Source organism: Pinus tabuliformis, chromosome 5_2, assembly GCF_031772625.1.
Source record: "Pinus tabuliformis cultivar Carrire ecotype Pingquan chromosome 5_2, CPIR1, whole genome shotgun sequence".
In the NCBI taxonomy this organism is placed as follows: domain Eukaryota; kingdom Viridiplantae; phylum Streptophyta; class Pinopsida; order Pinales; family Pinaceae; genus Pinus; species Pinus tabuliformis.
Genome location: NC_142306.1, coordinates 994,471,094 through 994,495,981, shown reverse-complemented (window position 1 = coordinate 994,495,981; position 24,888 = coordinate 994,471,094).

Genomic DNA, 24,888 nt, shown 5'->3' with positions numbered 1-24,888 from the left:
CTATAAACATGTGGTAATAACCAGTTATTACCATAATGATCTTATATTAGTCATGTCTTTTGATACTCGCCAGTAAAGAATAACCTTCACTTTATCAGGATCCATTGATATCCCTTATTTTGAAATTACATTCTCAAGATATCTATGTTACCCTAGAAAAATTCACATTTGTTGATTTTTTCATGCAGTTCGTGTTCCCACAATGTTCGTAACACCATTTCCAAACTTTTACGTGCTCTTCCAGTGTCTTGGAATATATTAGTATATCATCTATAAAAATTAACACAAACTTATCTAAAAGTTGGTTCAACACACTATTGATTAAGCACATGAAAGTGGAAGGTGCATTGGTGAGCCCAAAGGGTAACACTGTGAATTCATAGTGTCCATACCAAGTTCAAAAAATTGTTTCCGATATGTGTTCCTCTTTGACCCTCAGTTGGTGATATCCAGATCTAAGGTTTATCTTGGAGAATATAGTTTCCCCTTTAAATTTATCAAACAAATTGTCAATGCATGATTAAGGATAATTTTTTTTACTGTTAAATTGTTTGACTCACAATAGTTAATGCAAAGCTTGAATGTTCCATATTCATTTTTAACAAAAAGGATCAGTGTGCCCCATGGGGACATGTTGGGCCTACTATACCCTTTCCTGAACAATTCTTGCAATTGAAATTTCAATTCCATGAGTTCTGGTACAATCATTTGGTAAGGGACTTTGGATACTAGTGTTTCTCCGAGTAGCAATTTTATGGAGAATATATTACTCTCTTAGGTGGAAATCTAGAAATATCGTCCAGAAATACATCTTGGTGATTTTTCACCACTTCCAATTCCTTTAATAATTTAACTGACTGGTCCGAAGAATGATTTTCTAATTTAATACCAAAGAGTTGACACCCTTTCATTGTCTCTTTCTTCAACTATAAATATGATATTTGACGTATTGATACAAGCCTGGGTATGCCTCTTATAAATTAGGTTTCACCACTATCTATAATATAGGTAATTGTAATCTTTTAGTGTCGGTCTTTGAAATCCTTCCACCAATGACCAAATATTCTCTTACAAAGTGGTATCAGGGTGTCAAAGTCAAATTTTGTCATTTTAGTGAGTCTTCAAGTAAAATTTGGCCATGAGGTATTAGGTCTAGGATTGTTTTTGCTCTTTCCAGTGTTTTCTAAGTATCGGTCCATGTCCATGTCACCATTCAGCTGAGGTTCCAATGGGTCATTTTACACCTTGTTTGTGCTTCAGTTGTGTTTAGGTAAGGTTCATTTCCCTCTCCTAGGGTTTGAAGGTAATTTCTCTTGGATGGTCAAATCATAAACAAAACTTGTATCCTGATGCTCATACATCTTCCCCGATCCTTAATGTACCTTTCTAAGCACTTCCCATCATTGGTATCCCTCAAATTCATCATTTTCCCACAAACCCTAGCTTCTTGCTACAATTTGACAATTTTCTAGGCTAGGCCTGTATTTTGCCCTTTTGGACCCCTTCCCCTCACTCGATATTTGAAATTCCACTTTTCCCTACTTCCTAACATCCCTCCCTACTTCTCAAAATTTTCTCAATAATTTAGAAGCCTCTTAGACCCTTCATTTCCCTTCATTTCTATAAATCCCCTGTTCCACACATCAAGATAGGTTTTACCCAAATGATGTTTCTGAGCAAGACAAAATAAATTTGGAAAAAGTGAGAGAGGTTTTTGTCCATAATAGGCCAAGGAAGAAACTTAATTCATTTTTTACAGAGGTGTCATGGTTTTAGAGAAATTTCAAAAATGCAAGTTGCCTTAGGAGAGTTAATGTGCCTCTGGAGTGACCTTAGGAAAATCACGATTTCTCCTAGCCTTGTTGGCCAAATGAATTGCTTGATGAGTCAAATAATAACTAGACACTAATATATTTCCAATGAGCTATCATGAGCTCAATTTGGAGTTGAGGAAGACATTCAAACCTTGACTGCAACAGCACTCTACATTTAGGCAACCTCATTTTCCACATTTTGTCCAGTCTAGGGATATTTGACTTTTGAAAGGGAAAATGAACTCCAAATTGAAACATTCAAGATGTTTTGGAAAGAAGACTCAATAATATTTCCAACGAGCTATCCCATTCCCACTTTGGACTCCAAGAAGGCCTCCAAAACTAGTCTGAAAAAAGGCATTGCGCATTAGATGTTTCCTCTCAGTGCAAAATAACACTGGCGCTACGCATTAAATTGGCACTGCGCACCTATTGGGGAAGACCAAATTGCTGCAAATCATCTTCAAACTTCTCAAAAATCACTTTTATGCTTGTGCCAAGTAAGTTTACCATTCCTCCTTGCTAAGAAAGAAGTGTGTTTGATTTCCTGAGTGTGTTTAGCATCATTTCATAGCAAACCCTATTGGCATTGAAAATTTCTCTCATAAACCCTAAATAAGTTAAAAAAAACTCTCATAAGCCACCAAGGGTCATTTTCTGCTCTTCTCCTTCATTTACACTTATTTTACCATTTATTTTTCACTATCCATCAGTCATCAAGCTTCATTCCACTAAACCTTACTTTCTACATCAAACCCTAGCCCTAATACACTATTCACTTACCCTAATTCCCAATTCTTACATTCCCACTATCCCCCATTCCCTTGTCAAAATCTATACCCTAACTCCCTCAAACATTCACACCCTCATCTTATACCTCACTTACCTTATATTTTTAAAAAATCTCTTCATACTCATGTTGGTCCCACTACAATCCTTCATCATACATCACCTATCACATTATCAAAAGTCCATGGAGGGAGACATAGACTATGAGAGGGAGGAGGAAACTTTCAGTGACACTTCCATAGAATCACATCTGCCAAGAAAGCCCCACAAAGGGGAAAATATCATCTGAGAGGAACCTATCAGTCTCACAGAATTGCTTGCTTGTCCTCTTGCTATATCTAGTTTTAGACATCAGCCTTGCAATGAGTTTTGTGAAATGGTGGAGAGGGTAAAGTTTCATCATGAGCTTGCCCGGTTTTTCGTCAACCATCTACATAATGGCAAAGTGAACCTTGCTGGTATCTCCTTCACCTTGTCACCTACCACCATCTCAGAAGCAACAGACATTCCAAATGTTGGTGAACAGTGGAACAAAAGACAGTATGTTGACAGTATGATGAAGAGGCTTAAGGCTAAGTTGGAAAAGGCCTTATGAAGCAAAGAAGAGCATGATAAACTTAAAATATTGGTTGAATCTTCATTAGCTCAGCAAAGCACTTAATGAATATGCCTCTTGCCAATTTTGAAGAAATTTTGAGAAATTTTGGTCATTTCGCATTTTTGGAAATTTTTACACAGGGATTTCCAATAGGTGGTGCTATGCTTTTGATGGGCACCTCTATTTGAAAACTGGCCTGCATATTTGGAATCAACATGGAAAAATAAGTAAACCCAAAAATATTGAGAATATTTGGACAAAGTCTCGGTCACCAAAAGGGCAAAAAACACCCAAAAAGTGCCCTCTCTGCCACTTTTTTGCCACACAGGAAGAAGTCTTGGGAGAATCAAATTTTAGAGGGGCAAAGGGGCTCCAAATCAGAAAAATCAAATTGTTCCAGAAAGTATATAGGCAGGGCTTTCCAACAAGCCAACTTGCACCTGATTTGGACACTGGGAAGGCCTCCAAAACTGACCCTGAAATGGAGTTATGCATTAAATTTTTGGCGTTGCACATTAAACTAATTTTGCCAATTTTGCTTAAATTTCCGGATTTTTCCTAGTTTTCTTAGAAATTGACTTTTTCCTCATTCCTTGGTAAATGTATGCGTGGTAAATGATGTATTTGATGTAAAGATGGATGAAAAACACCTCATAAGGTAGATACATCAAGTTTTTTCCTAAGCTTTAGAGGCAAGTTGTTCCACTGCCTACTTTTGTGTTCCTAGTTTAGATATGGTGGAAACCACCCCTCTTCTCATGGATTCGACCCCTGATAGCTATCATGAGTTGTTTGATGCTTATATTATGTACTTTCTTAGTCATTTGTCCAGGTTGGACTCTTGTGGAAGCTCTGAACTCTATTGTATATCTCTACAGCAGTTTGGCAAGGAATAAAACCAGCTTTCACAACTATTTTTGTGGGATTCTTATGATAGTAAGTTTATGTATTGTTTCTTCTTTGTAATCAGCTTTTCTTATGTTTATATGTATCCAAACCTATCTTTCTCTTCTAAAACTAAATGAATCAAGGTCAATAGGCAAAATAAACTGTTGTTCTTTGTCTTGGGAATGCATTTGATTTTCAATGTTTTCAACTCTTTAAAGAGGACTCATAGTCTCTTTATGCCCTCCTCAACCCCTCAGCTATCTTAAACTACCATCTCAATCCATTTCTAGTACATAAACCCTTGTCTACCTCGTCCCACAAAGCATGTCTGTAAATATGACTTGATTTCCCAGACCCTGCCTACTCCATTTGATCCAGCAACCAATCATCAAAAACAACCAAAAACCCTTGAGTTAGTATACCTAGCCTAAAATCTCATTTCATTTCAGTCATCTCAAACTGTAATTACAGTGATCTTAAATGAGATTGACAAGGAGAGAGCCCTCTCCTAACCTGGTAGGGCTAGCTACTAGGTTAAGCGTGGTTTGTAGTTATCTTAGGACTGCCTCCCTTCAGCCTGAGGTTGATCTAGGCTCTAACATAGTGGAGACCATACTGGGGAACATAGTTTTGTGTTCCTCAGTAAAATATATCAAGTTCAAATCTGATTGTTGATGGTGGACAATGATCAGACACCGGAAGGCTGAAATCATTCACCTAGGTGACTCCAAATCGGTTTCGAGATCAGATCCAAGGACTCCACTAGAGGATGAACCTGACCAGTAGAAACATGAAAGGACAATATGGAAAGATCAGGTATTCAAGTTGGAATTTCATCGAAGACATCATGATCTTTGTTATAAATTATTTCTTCTCTTTTCCCATGAATGTCAAGAAGAATTTACAAAGTATATTGTACTTGAGACAAGATCCTAGACTTGCATTTGATTCTTTCCCTTTGAAGATTGTGAATACAAAAGATTTGCATGCCTTTGATCTTGATCAAGACCCTTTTTCTGAATCTTGTGATGACCGTCTTCAAATTGATGAGCCTAAATAGACCAATACTGATTCTACACCTTCTGTAAATATTCCTATACCTTGTAAACTTCCAAATCAATACAAACCTCTGATTTTACGTCCTATATCGCATGATTTCCCTAAAAATCATTACCTATAACTACCTAGATTTGATGGTGACGGTGAAAACATCACTGTTGAGAGACATGTATTGAATTTTGAGTCTTTTCTTGATCTTTTTGAAGTTGATGAAGAAGATGCGAGTATTAGGCTTTTTGCTCTTTCTTTGCAAGACAAAGTCAAGAGTTGGTTCAAAACCCTTCCTGATGTGAGCTTCTCATATTTCTAGCAGTTCATCAAAGTTTTTCTCGACAAGTGGATGATTAGACAGAACCCTTTCTTGATTCTAGAAGAGTATAACCAGCTGAAAAGATAGCCAGGAGAGATAATACAATAGTTTTCTGCGAGATTTAACCAAGTTTATTGTTCAATGCCTATGAATATAAGACCTCCTCCTGGATCTGCTCTCTTACACTACCAGGAAGCCTTCAATCCGGAAATGGAGTTTGAGTTGAGGGAACGGAACCTTGCAACACTTGAAGAGATGCAAAACAATGCAATAGATGTAGAGGTTAATTTGTTGATTAGAAGGGAAAAGCTAAAGGAAGAAGAGAGGAAGAATATATATCCAGAGGAATCAACATCTTTAGAGGTAAAGCTTGAATTTTGATAAGTGCAGTGGAAGAGATGATGCAAAATATCACCACAAAGAATAACTATGATGTTCAATACCATGGCTCACTGATTGAAGAAGAACAAGTTGCTGATCCAAAACATTTCCTTTCTTATCCCAGTTGTCATAGATATGATAATGATGGTTTTATAGATCATCTTGGAGAAAAGAGATCTGTTGATTTGACACATATGCTTGATTATGTGTTTTATACTGATGATTTGCCTCAGTTTGATCAGTATGATGATGATTATGTTCTCCAAACAGAAGCTAGTCTTGCAGACAAATCAGCAACTGGTTTGTGGAAGGAGGAAGTTCATTTCTAGCAGCTCGAATACAATGATTAGCTGTTACATATCAGCCATGGAAGTGAGGAGGAAAGTGAAGCAAATTTTGAAGTAAGTGAAGGATATTTGCCTTTTTGTTTTACTTCGTTTCAGTTCATCCAAGATAACTTTCGTGCTATCAGAAATCAACTGTCAATAAGTTTCGATATTGACCATCTAGAGGGCAATGAGATCCTTGGTCAAGATTTCTCGTATCCATATTTGCAGCCCCCAAACGCCACTGAATGTCAGATTTCAGATGAAGACTTGGAAGCTAGAACATATGATCAAATGATGCAAGATGATTTCGTACCATTATGTTTTGAATCATTTCAGTTTTTGAAGGGAAATTTGCATAGTACATGTTCAATAAAGGATGAGTAGCCTGTAGCAAATCATGCAATCTCATTAGAACCAACATAAAATGGGTTGCAGTAGTATTTTCAAGTTTTTCATGATCCAATAGTTGATGTGTTGGATGATTTCTGTAGTTGAAGCCCTTCTCCATTAGCTAACTATGAGTTTGAAACAGGTATTCATACAAAATTGATCAAGCAGCTAGTTTCTTTGTCATTTTCAACAGGAGTCTTGCCATAAAGCAAAGATGAAAGTTTGCATTGGTATGAGGAGAAGCAATGTAATCAATTGGATGAGCTAAGTCCTAGTGCACATGAATTTCAAGATCCTAATGTAGTATTTTTGGAGGCGGATAGACAATCCATATTATTCAATCTGGGAAAATTTGGATCTATTTACAAGTTTTCATGGGAGTTGCCTTTCAGTAGTTCTCTCTTGTTATTCATAAGCAAGCACTTGTGGAGAATGAAAACAACAACCAGAATGCTTACTTGGTTGCATTGGTTGTTTCATTTCACTTGATCAGGTGATGAATGGAAAGATAGAGTAGGATTTACTAAATAAGCTCCATTTTGAGCATATTTTCTAGTTTTTCAGTTGTGTTTTAGTATTGAGTCAGTCTCAAGTCAGTTTGTGTCCTAGAGTCATTAGTATTCAGTCATGTGATTTCATGTTGAGTTTTTTACTCCATGCCCAATGGATAAGGTGTTCATGGCACCTCCAAGGATCTACCATCCCCATTGGAGCCAATCTTAGTTTCGGTCTTTGAAAGCCTTCCACCAGTGATCAAATATGCTTTTATAAAGTGGTATCAGGGTGTCAAAGTCAAATTTTGTCATTTCAGTGAGTCTTCAAGTAAAATTTGGCCACTAGGTATTATGTCTAGGATTGTTTTCACTCCTTCCAGAGTTTTCTAAGTATGGATCCATGCCCATGTCACCATTCAGTTGAGTGTACCATCACTCAAAGAGTTGTCATCATCATTTCAGGTTCCAATGAGCCATTTCACACCTTGTTTGTGCTTCAATTACGCTTAGGTAATGTTCATTTCCCTCTCCTAGGGTTTTTAAGGTAATTTCTCTTGGATGGTCAAATCATCAACAAAACTTGTATCCTGATGCTCATACATCTTCCCCTATCCGTAATGTACATTCTTAAGCACTTCCCATCACTGATATCCCTCAAATTCATCATTTTCCCACAAACCCTAGCTTCTTGCTACAATTTGACAATTTTCTAGGCTAGGCCTGTGTTTTTCCCTTTTGGATCCCTTTCCCTCACTCAATATTTGAAATTCCACTTTCCATTACTTTCTAACATCCCTCCTTACTTCCCAAAATTTTCTCAAGAATTTAGAAGCCTCTTAGCCCCTTCATTTCCCTTCATTTCTACAAATCCTCTGTTCCACATATCGGGATAGGTTTTACTCAAATGATGTTTCTAAGCAAGAAAAAAATGAATTCAGAAAATGTGAGAGAGGTTTTTTATCCATAATATGCCAAGGAAGAAAAATCTCCTTCACTTTTTACACAGGTCTCATGGTTTTAGAGAAATTTCAAAAATACAAGTTGCCTTAGGAGAGTTAATGCACCTCTAGTGTGACCTTGGGAAAATCAAGATTTCTCCTAGCCTGGTTGGCAAAATTACTTGCTTTATGAGTCAAAGGATAACTAGATACAAATATGTTTCCAATGAGATATCATGAGATCAATTTGGAGTTGACAAAGACATTCAAACGTTGACTGCAACAACACTCTACATTTAGGCAGCCTCATTTTGCACATTTTGACCAGTCTTGGGAGATTTGACTTTTGACATGGTAAATGAACTCCAAATTGAAATATTCAATATTTTTTGGAAAGAAGACTCAATAATATTTCCAACGAGCTATCCCATGCCCAATTTTGACTCCAGGAAGGCCTCCAAAAGTGGTCTAAAAAAAGGCACTGCACATTAAAATGGCGCTACGCATTGGATGGTTCCTCTCAATGCAAAATAACACCGGTGCTGCACATTAAATTGTTGTTGCGCACATGTTGGGGAAGACCAAATTGCTGCAAATCACCTTCAAACTTCTTAAAGATCAATTTTATGCTTGTGCCAAGTAATTTTACCATTCCTTCTTGCTAAGAAAGAAGTGTGCTTGATTTCTTGAGTGTGTTTGGCATCATTTCATAGCAAACCCTATTGGCATTGAAAATTTCTCTCATAAACCCTAAATAAGCTAAAACTACCTCTCATAAGCCACGAAGGTTCATTTGCTGCTCTTCTTCTTCATTTACACTTAGTTTACCAAGTATTTTTCACTATCCATCAATCATCAAGCTTCATTCCACTAAACCTTACTTTCTACATCAAACCCTAGCCCTAATACACTATTCACTTACCCTACTTCCCAATTCTTACATTCCCACTATCCCCCGTTCCCTTATCAAACTCTATACCCTAACTCCATCAAACGTTTGCACCCTCATCTTATACCTCACTTACCTTATATTTTTAAAAAATCTCTTCATACTCATCTTGGTCCCACTACAATCCTTCATCTTACATCACCTATCACATTATCAAAAATCCATGGAGGGAGACATAGACTATGAGAGGGAGGAGGAAACTTTCATTGACACTTCTAGACAAGTACATGTGCCAAGAAAGCCCCACAAAGGGGGAAAGATCATCTGGGAGGAGCCTATCAGTCTCACAGAATTGCTTGCTTGTCCTCCTGCTATATCTAGTTTTAGACATCAACCTTGCTATGAGTTTTGTGAAATGGTGGAGAGGATAAAGTTTCATCATGAGCTTGCCTAATTTTCTGTCACCCATCTACATAATGGCCAAGTGAACCTTGCTGATGTCTCCTTCACCTTGTCACCTACCACCATCTCAGAAGCAACAGGCATTCCAAATGTTGGTGAACAGTGGAACAAAAGACGGTATGTTGACAGTATGATGAAGAGGCTTAAGGCTAAGTTGGAAAAGGCCTTATGAAGTAAAAAAGAGCAGGATAAAATCAAAATCTTGGTTGAAGCCTCATTAGATCAGCAAAACACTTAATGAAGATGCCTCTTGCCAATTTTGAAGAAATTTTGAGAAATTTTGGTCATTTCGCATTTTTGGAAATTTTTACACAGGGATTTCCAATAGGTGCACAATGCCACTAGCACTGCGCTTTTGATGGGGACCTCTATTTGCAAAATGGCCTACATATTTGGAATCAGCATGGAAAAATAAGTAACCCAAAAATATTGAGAAGATTTGGACAAGGTCTTGGTCACCAAAAGGGCCAAAAACACCCAAAAAGTGCCCTCTCTACCACTTTTTTGCCACACAAGAAGTAGTCTTGGGAGAATCAAATTTTGAAGGGGAAAATGAGCTCCAAATCAGAAAATTCAAATTTTTCCAGAAACTACACAGGCAAGGCTATCCAGCAAGCCAACTTGCACCTTATTTGGATACTAGGAAGGCCTCCAAAACTAGCCTTGAAATGGAGCTATGCATTAAATTTTTGGCGCTACACATTAAACTAATTTTGCCAGTTTTGTTTAAATTTCCGGATTTTTCCTAGTTTTCTTGGAAATTGACTTTTTCCTCATTCCTTAGTAAATTATGTATGCATGGTAAATGATGTATTTGATGTAAATATGGATGAAAAACACCTCATAGGGTAGATACATCAAGTTTCAAGTGGTTTTGATGATGAATGAATTGGTTTCCTGTGTTTTAGAGGCAAGTTGTTCCACTACCTACTTTTGTGTTCCTAGTTTAGATATGGTTGAAACCACCTCTATTCTCATGGATTCGACCCCTGATAGCTATAATGAGTTGTTTGATGCCTATATTATGTACTTTCTTATTCATTTGTCTAGGTTGGACTCTTGTGGAAGCTCTGAACTCTATTGTATATCTCTACATCAGTTTGGCAAGGAATAAAACTAGGTTTCACAATTATTTTTTCGAGATTCTTGTGACATTGAGTTTATTATTTCTTCTTTTTAATGAGCTTTTCTTCTGTTTTATATGTATCGAAATCTATCTTTCTCTTCTAAAACTAAATGAATCAAGGTGAATAGGCAAAATACACCGTTGTGTTTTGTCTTGGGAATGGATTTGGTTTTCAATGTTTTCAACTCTTTGAAGAGGACTCATAGTCTCTTTACTCCCTCCTCAACTTCTCATCTATCTTAAACAACCATCTCAATCCATTTCTAGTACATAAACCCTTGTCTACCTCGCCCCATAGAACATGTCTGTAAATCTAACTTGATTTCCCATACCCCGCCTGCTCCATTTGATCCAGCAACCAAACATCAAAAGCAACCAAAAACCCTTCAGCTAATATACCTAGCCTAAAATATCATTTCATTTCAGTTATATCAAACTGTAATTACAGTCATCTTAACTGAGATTGACAATGAGAGAGCCTTCTCTCGACCTGGTAGGGCTAGCTACCAGGTTAAGCGTGGTTTGTAGTTATCCTAGGATTGCCTCCCTTTAGCCTGAGGTCAGTCTAGGCTCTAACATAATCTGAAGATAGTTGATAATTTCTCTATGAATTTCCATCCAATCCATGCCTATCAAGACATTCTAAGATCCTAATGGATGTATATTTAAATTTAATTTTTTCTATCTCCCATTCAACACAATTGGGAAAGCTTTTACCTAGTTGGTGACCCTTCTTTTTGCACCCGTAGCCAATTGAACTAGCCATGAACTTTTATATTTTTCAGCCACTAATTTACATTTTTCTATTATGTTAGGGATATTATATAACTTAGGCTGGAACTAGGATTAATTAATACAGAAATAGTTTGGTCAAGGATAGTACCTTCTATTTCCACCATGGTGGATTGGTGCTCTCCCTCACACTCTTCCAAAGTTGCACTAGTATGCATAGTGTTTTTGGCCACATGATTAATGTTGGAGGCCTATTGAACATTCTGAATGTGTTGTAATAACTTCATATTATAAGGGACATTTCATAAAAGTTTGGGTTCACCACAGGGCCTAATAGTTTAAAGGCTTCTATCTTTCACATGAAGTCCCTTGTTAAGTTATATTTGTATGGACCCAATCTAGGTCTGCATTTCCGACTATTGGGACTAACTTTTATTCTTGTTAAAGCTATGATTTTTCCCTCTTTTGCCACCTTTCTTAAACTATCCACTTTTTCCTCCCTTACCACTTTGCATTGCTCATTCGTTTGTTTCATTAAGGTATTTTTTCAAGTTATCGTTTTTATGTTTGGCTTGCTGGTAGTATATTCTTGCTTTTCAAATAACCTTATCCATAGTCTTTGGGTTATCATATTCAATTCACTCCTTGAAAGAGAGGAGAAGACAACTTATCAACTGTTGATTTTTTTCTTTTGCTTCATTTATGTAAGGTACATAATGTAACCGATGCATAAATTTAGTTATCAATTCATTCATAGTCATCTATCCTAGCTTAAGATCATGAAATGCCTTTGCCCTATGATCAAATTATCATTTTTTCAAATACTTATCCTTCAATAATCGTTGGAATTCCTCCTAGTTAACCTCTTTTCCATCCAATTTATGAATTGATTGAACTTCTTCCCACCACATAGACACTTTCCCCTATAATAGATATGTGGTTAACTTGGCCTTTAACTCGTTGGAATAGTCCTAAACCTTGAATCATTGATTAATGTTCAGCAACTAGGCTTCTCCCTTTTCCTTAGATTCCCCATCATACTTTGGGGATCTGATTTTTCTAAATTTCCCATGCAGCTCCACCTTGGGTTTCTTTCTAGGCCTAGTCTGAATTCTCTATGAGATATTCTCCTCCTCCTCATCTTTTCCTTTATGACTCTTATCTTCTTCTTCTATTTTGTCTTCCTTTTAGATGTTTCTCCCTTATTTTCCCCTCCTTTCATATCCTCCATATTTTTGGAATTGGATTTATCTATCAAACTCTCTATTATCTTCTCTTGCTCTCCACTAGGCTTTAATAAATGTTCGTGACTGTCATAGAGGTTTGATATTTCAATTTTCATATCCTTCATCATGTTTAATAGCTCTCAAGTAGATACTTGGGCCTATTGTCCCATATGTACATAAATGTCTTCTTCACCAATATTGATGTCATCATGAGGCTTTGTCATGATGACTTCCTTTATCAGAATCTTCCTCCTATGTATTAATTGTGCAAGGTCAAAAGTTTTCATTGTCAGACAAAATATAAAATTCATGGTTCGCAAAAGGCCTCATTTTTTAACATTAGCTGTGATACCACCTATAACATCCCTCATAAATCCTCTTATTATTTCAAAATAATGCATGAGGATATTAAAAAACAAATTGAAAAAAAAAATCAAGAAAAAATTCTCACCAAGATATAATTAGTTTTGTCTCAAAAAAATGGACATGAAATGATAAGCACTTATATGCATTTTTCATTAGATTGAATTCAAAATGAATCAACAAGTTTTAATTTTTTTTTTCACCATCACCCATTCAACTAATATCAACAGTTACCATGTTTCTAAGTCATACCTTTTCTCCTAACATTTTATATATATATATATGGAGTTATTATTTTTTTCATTTCACACATCTATATCTTATATATATGCTTATCTATGTCTCCTCCCGACAAAGGAAAATAACATAATTCGTTTTGTTTTAATTAAGAAAGAGAGTTGTATAGACCCTCTCCTTCCTAGCAATGTATGTATTATGATATCTTCCTATTACATAACAAGTTGTTCATAGATTAGGATATAAAGGATTCTCAAAACTTCGAAAGGTTTTAAGTATTAATATTCTATTATGGTGACATCTTGATGCCATACATGCATACATATCTATCTCTACTTCTTGTAGGGTAACCATATCCTATTAAAGGATCACATCATTACATTAATAAGGTTTGATATATCATATTAAACATTTCCTCCACTTTGAAAACTTGTAACTTAAACATAGTTTAATAATTTGAAGTCTCTAGACCTCACAATCTGTCATGTAATGTGGAATCATTTGTGGCCACACATTTCAGTTTAGTAATCGATTATTGTGCTTATGAGCTCTCCTATCATCAATGGTAAAAGATATGTAGGGTTTTGATCAAAGGTTGTGAGAGATTGGGGTTAGTTTTGGTGTAACTACCCTCACCCTCGTCATCGCACCAGTTTCATTTTCTCTTTCTCTCATTCGAACTCGATCTCTGCAACTTCAATTCCTATATTATGCACTTGAACACATTTTAACCCTTGTGACACTCAAATATCTATTTCTTTTTGGGTTCGCTAGGCTTCCATGACTTCAGTAAGTAAATTTGGTGGTGGCCACACAAAATAAGTTCTCTAGGTTAGGATTTCCTTTCCATTTCGTTGCGGTAACTTGAATAATATCATATCTATCAATAAATTTTAAGCCATATCGATGAAATTTTCCTCTCATGCGATTACATTACCCATGTTCCGATTTTTGTGCTTGATTTTCCAAGATTCTTCTCTGCCAAATGTTTATAACATGAACAAAATATGCTTATGATCGCAAGCACTAATACATATGTTAGGTTCCTTCATTTTCAACTGGTGCAAGCACTGATTACTAACATAGATATGTCAGGTAACAATCTCATTTTTTAATCGTAGATCGAATTTTACTTTTGCTTCTAATTTTGAAGTTGCCTCTTTAACTTTGTCATTCACTCGGACTGTAGAAGCAAAAGCGAGAAACCCTCTACCCTCTGCAAATAAGGTAAGGTTTCCTTCAGTTTTACTTTATCCCATTGTAACTATATTATGTATGTCTCACTAGTTACCGATTATCCTAGATTAAAAAAAAACTATATTATGTATGATTTTGTGTAGATTTCCACTTCCTTCCACATTTACTCCAACTTCTCGAGGTTTCTAACACACTTCTTGAGCATTGCAGGTTTGACCCTTCCCTACAAAACCCTGAATTCAAATCTTAATGAGAGTTTTTTGTTTCTTGGACTCGTTACTCGACTTAAAATTTCCCAAGTTCTTTTGGGGACTTTTATTTTTTGTTCCAGGGTACTCGACCGTGAGGCCAAGACCCTTTTCTGGAATCACACGACTTAGTGTTTTAGGTCAATAATTAAAACTTGTTCAATTAAGCCCTCCATTTTGTTGATCTCTTACGGAATTTTTGAAATATTATTTCTATATTAAGCTCTATAACATTTGATGTTTGTGGCCAATTGACCTTGGTAACTTTTCTTTTCCAGGAATACATTTATAAGAAAATTTCTTTGACATTTTATTAGCGTTTTCTCTCTTTCTATCATGGCTGCAATACTTATTTGCAATCTTTATGTAGTATATCCAAGACATTTTGTTTAAGACACTATATACATATAATACTCTTTATAGAAATATTCCCTATGGTTATTCTTTGCATTCAACTTGCATGCCTTTCTTGATGTTTATAAAGTAGGGAAAACTGCACAATATAATTTTCTACTACTATTTATCTTGACGTATGACGGAATATTTCCTTTCTCTTCATATGCACAATTTTTTTTAAATGTCTCGTCAATAAAATAGTAAGAGTACATTGTAATTTCGATGAGTGATTATATCGTTCTCCTCTGTCTTTTCTATACTTTTATTTGTATCAGATTGTTATTTGTATATTTTTCCAAAAGACATGGCGTGACCTGTCATGGGACCTCCCTTTTCCTTCTCAGAACTAACTATTTAGACCTGTCATGGGACTTGCCTTGGTACCTACCTTTTCTATACTTTTATTTGTCTCTAATTGTTATTTGTATATTTGTCCAAAAGACATGGAGACCTGTCATGGGACCTGCCTTGGGACCTACCTTTCCCTTCTCAGAACTAACTATTTAGAGTCCAAGAGACCTAACTATTTAGAGTCCAGGACTATTACCCAACCACGTAAGTGAACATTCAACTTGTTTACCAATTCCCTATGGAATCATTATTATTCAACCTTTAAATATTTATAATTTGTTGTATACATATATGTCTTTTAGACAATTTATCTAACTACACCACTCTCATTGTTTATAATAATGACCCAAAAACTAGTCTGGTAGAGTTAGTTAGAAACTTTATCACTTTTTTAATTAAACCCTTGACATATTACAAGTTAGGAATACACGAACCTTTACCATTCATAGAAATGTAGATTCCATAGTTACATTTTCATAATAAATACACAGATACCAATTGAAATACCTATTTTTCTTCCTCAGCCATATTTATTAATCAATAATTTAAAATGAACAAGGTACTTATCTAATCAATCAATAATTTAAAATGAACAAGGTACTTATCTAATCTCTTTCTAGTAATGTGTAAAGGGCTCTACTCCTCTCTGTTAGAGAAACAATTTCAGCAAACTTTCCAAGGATTTTCTCCTGAATCCTTACAACAATTTCCTACCTTATTTCCTTTGGGTTGAAACCAATATTTCTGTCCTACTAGTTACCCTAAGGAATAATTGTTTTTCGCTCCCACTATATATTCCTATAAAAAACCAACTAAGGAATAATTGTTTTTCGCTCCCACTATATATTCCTATAAAAAACCAACTTCATGACATTTATGTCTAGATATGTTTTTTTGTGTTCTTTTCTTGCCTTTGCAGATGATTAATGGCAAAAGAAGAAATTGCCCTTCTTTTGTTTCTACCATCTTCTTAGGCATAACTTAAGAATTAAGTTCCACATTGCAACCCCTAAGACATTCTCAAAAATATTAACACAATTTATTTATTTTTATTCAACAAAATAAATATTTACATTAGATCAAGTAATCATCTCTAATATTTTAACTAAAACAATGAATATTATTCATTACTTTTTTTATATAAAAGAATAATTCAATAAAACTAAAAGAAAATTAATAAAATTTTAGAATTTTTTTAAAAGGAAATTATAAAAATTTAAAAATAATAATAACATTTTACAAGAAAATGTTTAAAAAACCTTTATAATAATATGATTATCTTTGGAAACTTTTTTTAATAATAGTTATCGATTGTTTTTTAATAATAGTTGTCGATTGTTGTTTGATAACGGTTTCATGTATTCTTTACATTGACTTTTACTTTAGTTATTTAAAGAATTTTGGCAAAGTTTATGTTACTAACAAATATTAAAAAACTATAAAGTTATGGAAATAATAATAAGGCAGAGCCAATTATGGTTAACAATTTTATATATACCCCACTTTGATTTTTAAAATTCATGAAAAAAATAATAAATTTTTTTAACACTTATATAAAATTTTAAAATTCGTAATTTAATAATAGAGTAAATAGTTTTTTAAATGGTTTTTTAAGTAATTTTTTCCTGGATTTTTTATTTCAAAATTTAATATAGATTTTTAAAAATCATAAGTTTAAGTTGTTTAATTTGCAATATACTAGGGTTTTTTAAAGTGTTGAATTCATTTATTCAAAAATGTATTTTAAACCATAAGAAATCAACATATTGCCAAATTTCCGTCAATAAAATCATTTCGTCTATTAATTAGATTACACCATTTTGAAATACTTCTAATAAAAAAATGTCTATTTGTTTTGACCGCTTAACATTTTCATATACTCTTTCTTTTGACTCTGACCTAAACATATAGTGATAGAATTAGATATCATAAAATGTTTTCATTTTTCCAAATCATTTAAAACTAGATAATTACATTGATAGGTGTATAAAAATTCCAGAATTTTAATTTAATTATCAATATTTATTAGACGGATGGTAGATATTTATCCTCTTTTGAATATTTTAGAATATTCACAATAGTATACACAAATCAATGGATGAAATTTATCTATAAAATAGTTATGCAGTTTTCGTTCTTTTAATTAAATTAATTAATTAAAAAAAATAAACATATGAGCAAGTGTTATATGAAACAAGTTGTAATTTTCATAGTAAGTTATAGTTTTCGGAATAGTCCACCCATGCTACAATTTCGACAATTTCACCAAAAATTGTTTTCGGTAGAAAAACATATGTTTGTTGTTTCCTTGCCTATTGGGAAAAGTTTGTTTCTGAACTCTGTCCAATAATATAGGAGTTATTATGACACGAAACACTGTGCAGAGTGGAGGCCCTCATTGAATATATAGGAGGATGACCAACTAGCAACACAAACTTTGAAACCTTGCCCAAGGATGGAATTTGACAGACATTTTTCCTGGCTGGAATTTTTGGATGGAATTTGACAGACATTTGACTCCTGGAATTTGTGGATGCATGTTTTTCCCGACATGCATGTATTTTTGAAATATAATTGTTTTTCAAAAATGTTATTAAGCTCCAAGGCCTAGCCTCCCAGATGTTATTTTGCATGTTGGCAACTTGACATATCCTCACTGAAGGTTCACCGGCTAGCTCTAACTTATAAGACATGTTGTAAATTGTGATGTAAGTACATGATAACTCTACAATTTTAAAGCAATAAATTTCAATAAGTGGTTGAAATATGGATGGAAGATCTCACATGGTTTGTGTATTAAACATGATCTTAAATTTTGATTTCGACCCCCACATTCGGTTGCCCCTCCATTTTGTAAATGTGTTAGAAAGCCTGCACAGATGAATCTAGCTAGTAAAGGTTGAACACACAGCTTTGCAGAGCAAAAACACTAAAAGAAAATCGAAAGAACAAAAGAATGATCCATTAGAAAATAGGTTACAATGCTCATGATATAGCATTACTGGGTGAAGATCCCAAAGTAATGCACCATAGTGGTGATCAATGAGAGGACTCAACACCTATAAGAATTTCCGGAGACAACTAGCTAGTTGTGGAGAAAATCAGGGAGTAAATCATGTAGAAGAACTAGTCAGTTGCAGAGTTAAAGAAGCAGCAAATCATGGAGTAAATCATGCAGAAGAACTAGCCAGTTACGGAGTTAAAGAAGGAGAAAATCAGGGAGTAAATCATGCGGAAGGAATCTTGCATGTAGTCCCATGCTCTAACTAGATGTCCGCATGTAGGTGTGTAGTACCTCCAACAACCCCCCCTAAACATCACTATGAGGAAAAAATAGAAAATGGGCCTTGGCAACTAAGGCCAAAGGTCGCCCAAAATACATTGCAACTTGTACTAAAATTGAGGAAAGAGAGAAAAACCTCATTGGAAAAACCCCCCCTCAAAATTCAATGTAATCAAAAGAAAAGAGGAAGAAAAGATAGTTGCTAAGAAACTGTGTCCGTCACTCCAACACGATCGCGCAGAGAGCGAAACTTCTGCTCAATGAATGTCTTGGTGAAGATGTCTGTGGTCTGTTCTGCTGAAGGACAGAACTGAAAATCAATGACCCAATCATGTACTAAGTCTCTAATGTAGTGCATATGGATCTCTATGTGCTTCATCCACTGCCGCTGTACTAGATCCTTGCAAAATTTGAGAGTGCTCTGGTTGTCACACCAGATGACAATGGGCTGGTGGAACTAGACACCCAACTCAGTGAGGCAGTGTTGTAGCCATAGAGCCTGAATGGTGATGTTGACTACTCCTCTGTACTCGGCCTCAGCTAAAGTGAGAGCAATAGAAGCATGCTTCTTGCTCGACCAACAGATAGGGCTAGACCCTAGACTAAGTGAATATCCGAAGGTTGACTTGCAATCAATGCAGTCGCCCGCCCAATCAGAATCAGTGAAGCCAAGGAGATTCAATGCAGTGCCTGCTACATAGTGAATCCTGAAGGTGATGGTGCCCTGCACATATCGGAGGATGCACTTGGTAGCATCCTAGTGTAGCTCATGTGGCTCTTGCATGTATCTGGAAACTGCCCCTACTGCATATGAGAGATCTGGTCTAGAGTGGGTGAGGTACAATAAGCTCCACACTAGTTGTCGGTAGAGAGTACTGTCAACTAATGGAGTGTCACCTCCATCCTCAAGGTGGACCCCAGACAGAAAAGGATTCGGTGCTGGCTTGTAGTCAGTCATGTGAAATATCTCGAGGAGATCCCATGCACACTTAGTCTGAGAGAGTTTGATGCTTGTGGCATCCTGGCTAATCTCAAGACCAAGAAAGAAGTGTAATGGACCCATGTCCATCATCAAGAACCTATCATGCAAGGTCCTCTTGACTGCAACAATGGCTAAAACCAAGCTGTCGATGATCAGGAGATCATCCACATACAAAATTAAGATAAGAAGAGAACCATGTGTCCTAAGCATGTAAACAATCGGATCAGATTTACATCTTTCAAAGTTTTGCGATAAGAGAAAAGAATCCATCTTCGCATACCGAGCTCTCGAGGCCTGCTTAAGGCTGTAGAGAGATTTCTTCAGTCTACAGACCAAAGATGAATCTTGAATGAAACCATGTGGTTGCCCCATGTAGATCTCCTCAGATAGGTCTCCGTGAAGAGAGGCATTCTTCACATCCATATGATGTACTTCCCACCCCTGCGCAACTGCAATGGCAAGTGCAAGGCGTATGGAATCCATCTTTGCCATTGGAGCAAAGGTCTCATCATAATCAATGCCATGCACTTGTTGGAATCCTTTGGCTACTAGCCTAGCTTTCTGTCTAGTGATTTTCCCATTCGCAGCACTCTTGGTCCTGTAGACCCATTTGCATCAGACAAGTTTCCTTCCTAAAGGAAGGGGGATCAGATCCCTGGTCTGGTTCTCGAGGAGGGATTTATACTCCTCCTCCATGGCGGACGCCCAAGATGGATGCCCAGCAGCCTCAGCATAAGGCTGCAGATCAGAAGACTGAACCAAAGGACACAAAGACAGAGTGTTGTGTTAACATATTTCCCCCCATTGTCTGTAAGGAGGGCTTTGATCTTTCTCTCTAACTGTGTCTCAACTAGTACTTTGAAATCTTCAAAGTGTGCAAAAACTTCAGATTTTTCCCTGAAAAGATACACCCAAGTATACTGTGAGAAATCATCAATAAATGTAAGCACATACCTTGCTTTGTTGATAGAAGGATGAGGAAAAGGCACCATGAGATCACTATGGATCAGATCTAGAGGAGAGGATGCTCTGTGAGTCTTGTTGGTGTCAAACTTTTCTCTAGGATGTTTGCCAAGGACACACCCTTCACAAACTCCTTTGGAGAAACTGATATTTGGCAAGCACCATCTCATGCTTGCTTAGTTGCCGCATATACCTATAATTTAAGTGACCAAACATCTCGTGCCAAAGCCTACTACTATCATCAGCATGTGTAAGCAATAAGGGGAATTCAAATTCAATAAATTCAGAAAATGTATATAGTCTGGCTCCATTGTTTACCTCACCAGTTGCAATTTTGGAGCTGTTATGTAGGTCATATATGTTCCCTACATCTGGAGCAAATTCCACTCTCTTTCCAGTGCCGGAATGAATGATCTGATAAACTGAAAGTAGGTTTACCGAAAGTTTTGGAACATAAAGCACATCTTCAAGGCTTCTGTGTAAAAGTTCCACTCTACCTTTTCTGGTGACCTCAATAGGTCAGTCATCTCCCATGAGGATGGGAGGTCCTTTGCATGCATCCAAAGAGGAATAAACTTCCTTTGCAATAGCCATATGATGTGATGCACCAGAATCTATAATCCATGCATCAGGGGAAGAATTAATTGCAACTAAAGCATGAAAATTGTTACCTTTCCGTGTGGTGGATCCTTAGTTTTCTTCTTGGCACCCTAAGGGATGTGGTCCCCAAGGTTGTGCTTCTGAAGGATTTCTACCATTTGGTCAATTTGTTTCTTCATGCGAGAGGATTTTGGATGGAATCCTCTTTGACAGTAGGTGCATTTGTTTCCTTTCTTCCCTTTCTCATTTCTCGAGCCGGAGGAGTCATTGAAGGGCTTGGTGTACCCTTCCTTCTTTGGATGGGAATGCACTTTTCCTTTGTCTTTTTGCTGTTGATTTTTCTGATTTGAATCAGATATGTGATTTTTAGTGTGGCTGCCATCATGCACAGCAAGTGCATGCGCTTTTGGAGGTTTGATTTTCCCCATGCCAATTAGTTTATCTTTCTCAAAAGTAAGGGACTCCATGAACTCTTTGAGAGAAGGCATAGTGTAGGATTTCCCTGTTGCAAGCCTTACCGAATGAAATGTAGACACAAAGATGGAGTATTCCAGTCCAAGATTTGACATAATAGAGAGAACTTGGCAACTCTCCTCCTTGGATTTGTCAATTCCACAACCCTTGAGTTGCAGCAATAGATCATTATAATTGGTGAAGAAGTCTTGAATTCTGTCATAGTTCCGTGTATCCAATGACAACAGCTCCACTTCGAGCAGATGTCCTTTCATCTCATCCTATTTCCCATGGAGTTCTTCAACCTTTTTCCAAATCTCATTGGGACTATTGCAGGCAGATAGATGAAACTGCAACTCTGGGGAGATGCACATGCATATGGATCCGTGGGCCTCATCCATGCGGTTGAGGTACTTGGATTTCTCCATGGCTAAAGTGGGTTCCACTTCTGCAGCCATCGTAATCCTGTACAACCCTTTTTTACGAAAGTATCGAGCCATTTGGTCCTTCCATTCATGATAGTCGTCTAGTGTTAGGATCGATGATTTGGGAAACTCCATTTTTCTGTTGATCTTCGATCCCCAAGCTGTAATACCTGCAAAATAAAGTATTGGTGCGCCTTTTATCTAGCAACCTGTGGGCTCTGATACCATGTAAATGTGTTAGAAAACCTAGACAGATGAATCTAGCTAATAAAGGTTGAACGCACAGCTTTGCAGAGCAAAAACACTAAAAGAAAATCGAAAGAACAAAAGAATGATTCATTAGAAAATAGGTTACAATGCTCATGATATAGCATTACTGGGTGAAGATCTCAAGGTAATGCACCATAGTGGTGATCAATGAGAGGACTCAACACCTACCACAAGCTCCAGAGAGAACTAGCTAGTTGTGGAGCAAATCAGGGAGTAAATCATGCAGAAGAACTAGCGAGTTGCAGAGTTAAAGAATGAGCAAATCAAGGAGTAAATCATGGAGAAGGAATCTTGCATGTAGTCCCATGCTCTAACTAAGTGTCCACATGTAGGTGTGTAGTACCTCCAACACATTTCACAGTTCAGAATGCAGTGGAAGCTTATGACACTGACTGCTCGTGGCATGGCTTCATCGTCAAATTACTTACATGCGTAGAAAAGCAGCTTTGGGCGGTCTACCTCCCTGACACTCGCACTCTCAAGGCATATGCGCATTCAGACTTACGCCCAGTTCAAGATTGGCTCCGAGGAAACTACGAAATGGTGCCTCACGTTCTATTTACTGAACATATATCTTTATATATCTTTCGGGATATTACTTTGCTTAATATTGAATGTTTGGAATCAAATACTAAATACTTAAAAGTCTGACATTAAAATGGAGAATAACTATTGAATATATTTATAGTTCGTTACTCTGATTCCGTTCAAACAGTTTTTTGCATAGTCAGCTAGAAATTGATATCACTTGGGTAGCTTAGGTAGCTTAATAGTTTATGGAGGGTGTTACCAGGATGAACCTTCGCCCCTTTAGTCGCTGAAATCAATTAAAAGAAAAACAATTGTTACATCAAACAGATAAAAAGGGCACGACACTATATGACAAGTCCAAACTAGATTGGTAGGCTGGAAAACGATAGAACTTTATTATAAAAAGGATAAAGCGGACACGACAAGAGACAAAAAAGCAAAACCAGATTGGTAGCCTGGAAAACAATGAACTTTTTTTCCGCTTTGTTCTACCGGCATTTAGTAAAGATTCTCGGCTGGAGGGAACCAACTTTAAGCCTTCGTTTTGCACCCTTCTGTAATTAGACGAGGATTTGCAAAATACTAAATAATTGATTTTGATAAGTCAGCGAGTAATATAATTGCTCCGTGAGAGTCGCTGCATGGGTGTACTATCTCGCACATTAATATTAATATAATGTTGTTATGGATATCAAAAATAAAAACTAAAAATTGAACATCGATGATGGGAGTTACCCTCAAATCAACTACTTTACCATATCCCCGAAAGAGCTCTACGAGAAATGATCCAAAGGCTCAATGTAAGTTAGGATTTCAAAATGTTATTTAAGTCAGGGGAGGCATAATGATTAATGTTTTGAAAATGTTACGCAGAAGTATATTTATGTGTAAGACGGAAGTTGGGTGGAGGTTGAGTGCATATTATATATGAAAATTCTTAAAACTTGTAATATTTTATGTTTATAAATAGTTTTATAATTTTTATAACATGATAAAATAATTTCAAAAATTATAATTTTTTTTCAATAATAAAAATAAAGTCGTTAATATTTTTATTATTTTTATCACACTATCAAAAATAACAAGAATGTGATTGAAGCTACACCAATTTGATATATTTATATGTTTTCTATCTATTTTATTATTCAACAATATTTAATTTAAAAGAAATTTACACTCAATGTAATAAAAATTAGGGTATATTTAACTTTATATATTTAGTTTTTTTTTCACTTATCTTAATACTTAATATATTCTAATTTTTAAAAAAAAAATTACATTAAATTTATTAATAACTAACATATGTTTAACTTAATTTGATTTCTTATAGGTTTAAGAATATTTAATTCCATAAGAATTTTAAATGTTATGTTATTTTCCATATGTTAAGGTTTTATAAAAACAAGGTTTGAAGTTGTTCTTTTTAATTAACTTATTCTTGATCTACTCGTTATATCATAGTTAGTGTATCTATTTTATGGCAAGTAAATTTTTAAGGAGCATTTATCAAAATAAAGAAATCTAGTTAAGCATAATAATTGGTGAATTAACATTTTGATCATATTTATTGAAGGGATCATATCATCATATATTACCAAAATGTAATTTGAGTGACTAATAAAATTATACTATTATGAATAGATAAAAAAAAATCATTCCATATTCATATACACTTCAAAGTGGAATGTGCAGTTCATTCCATATTCATATACACTTCTAGGTGGAATGTGTTATTCTTTATTAATTACATCTTATTAAGCTTACATCTTTGCTTATGTAATGACTATCAATCTTTGACTCCTTATTCCATTCTCATGATTTAATAATAGTTTAAACTTAGATAATGAAAGTTCATATTTGTATTTTTTTTTAACTGTTGTTAAAAACTTAAAGACAATTTAAACTTCAAACTATTATTTTAGAGTTCAATGAAACATTAAATTAGTTTTTTATTTATTTAGAACTATGACTTATTTCTTAAATCTAAATTAACTTTTTCTTTATATTTATTTTCTATTTATAGATAATATCTTTTAAGCTAACTATGTTAAGTTGTTTTTTTGTAAGTTTTTAAAATTATTAATTTATTGTAATTGTTTTGCATGTAGGTAAATTATCTAAATAGAAATGCCTCCAAAAAGAAGAGTCAATCAATTATAAAAAA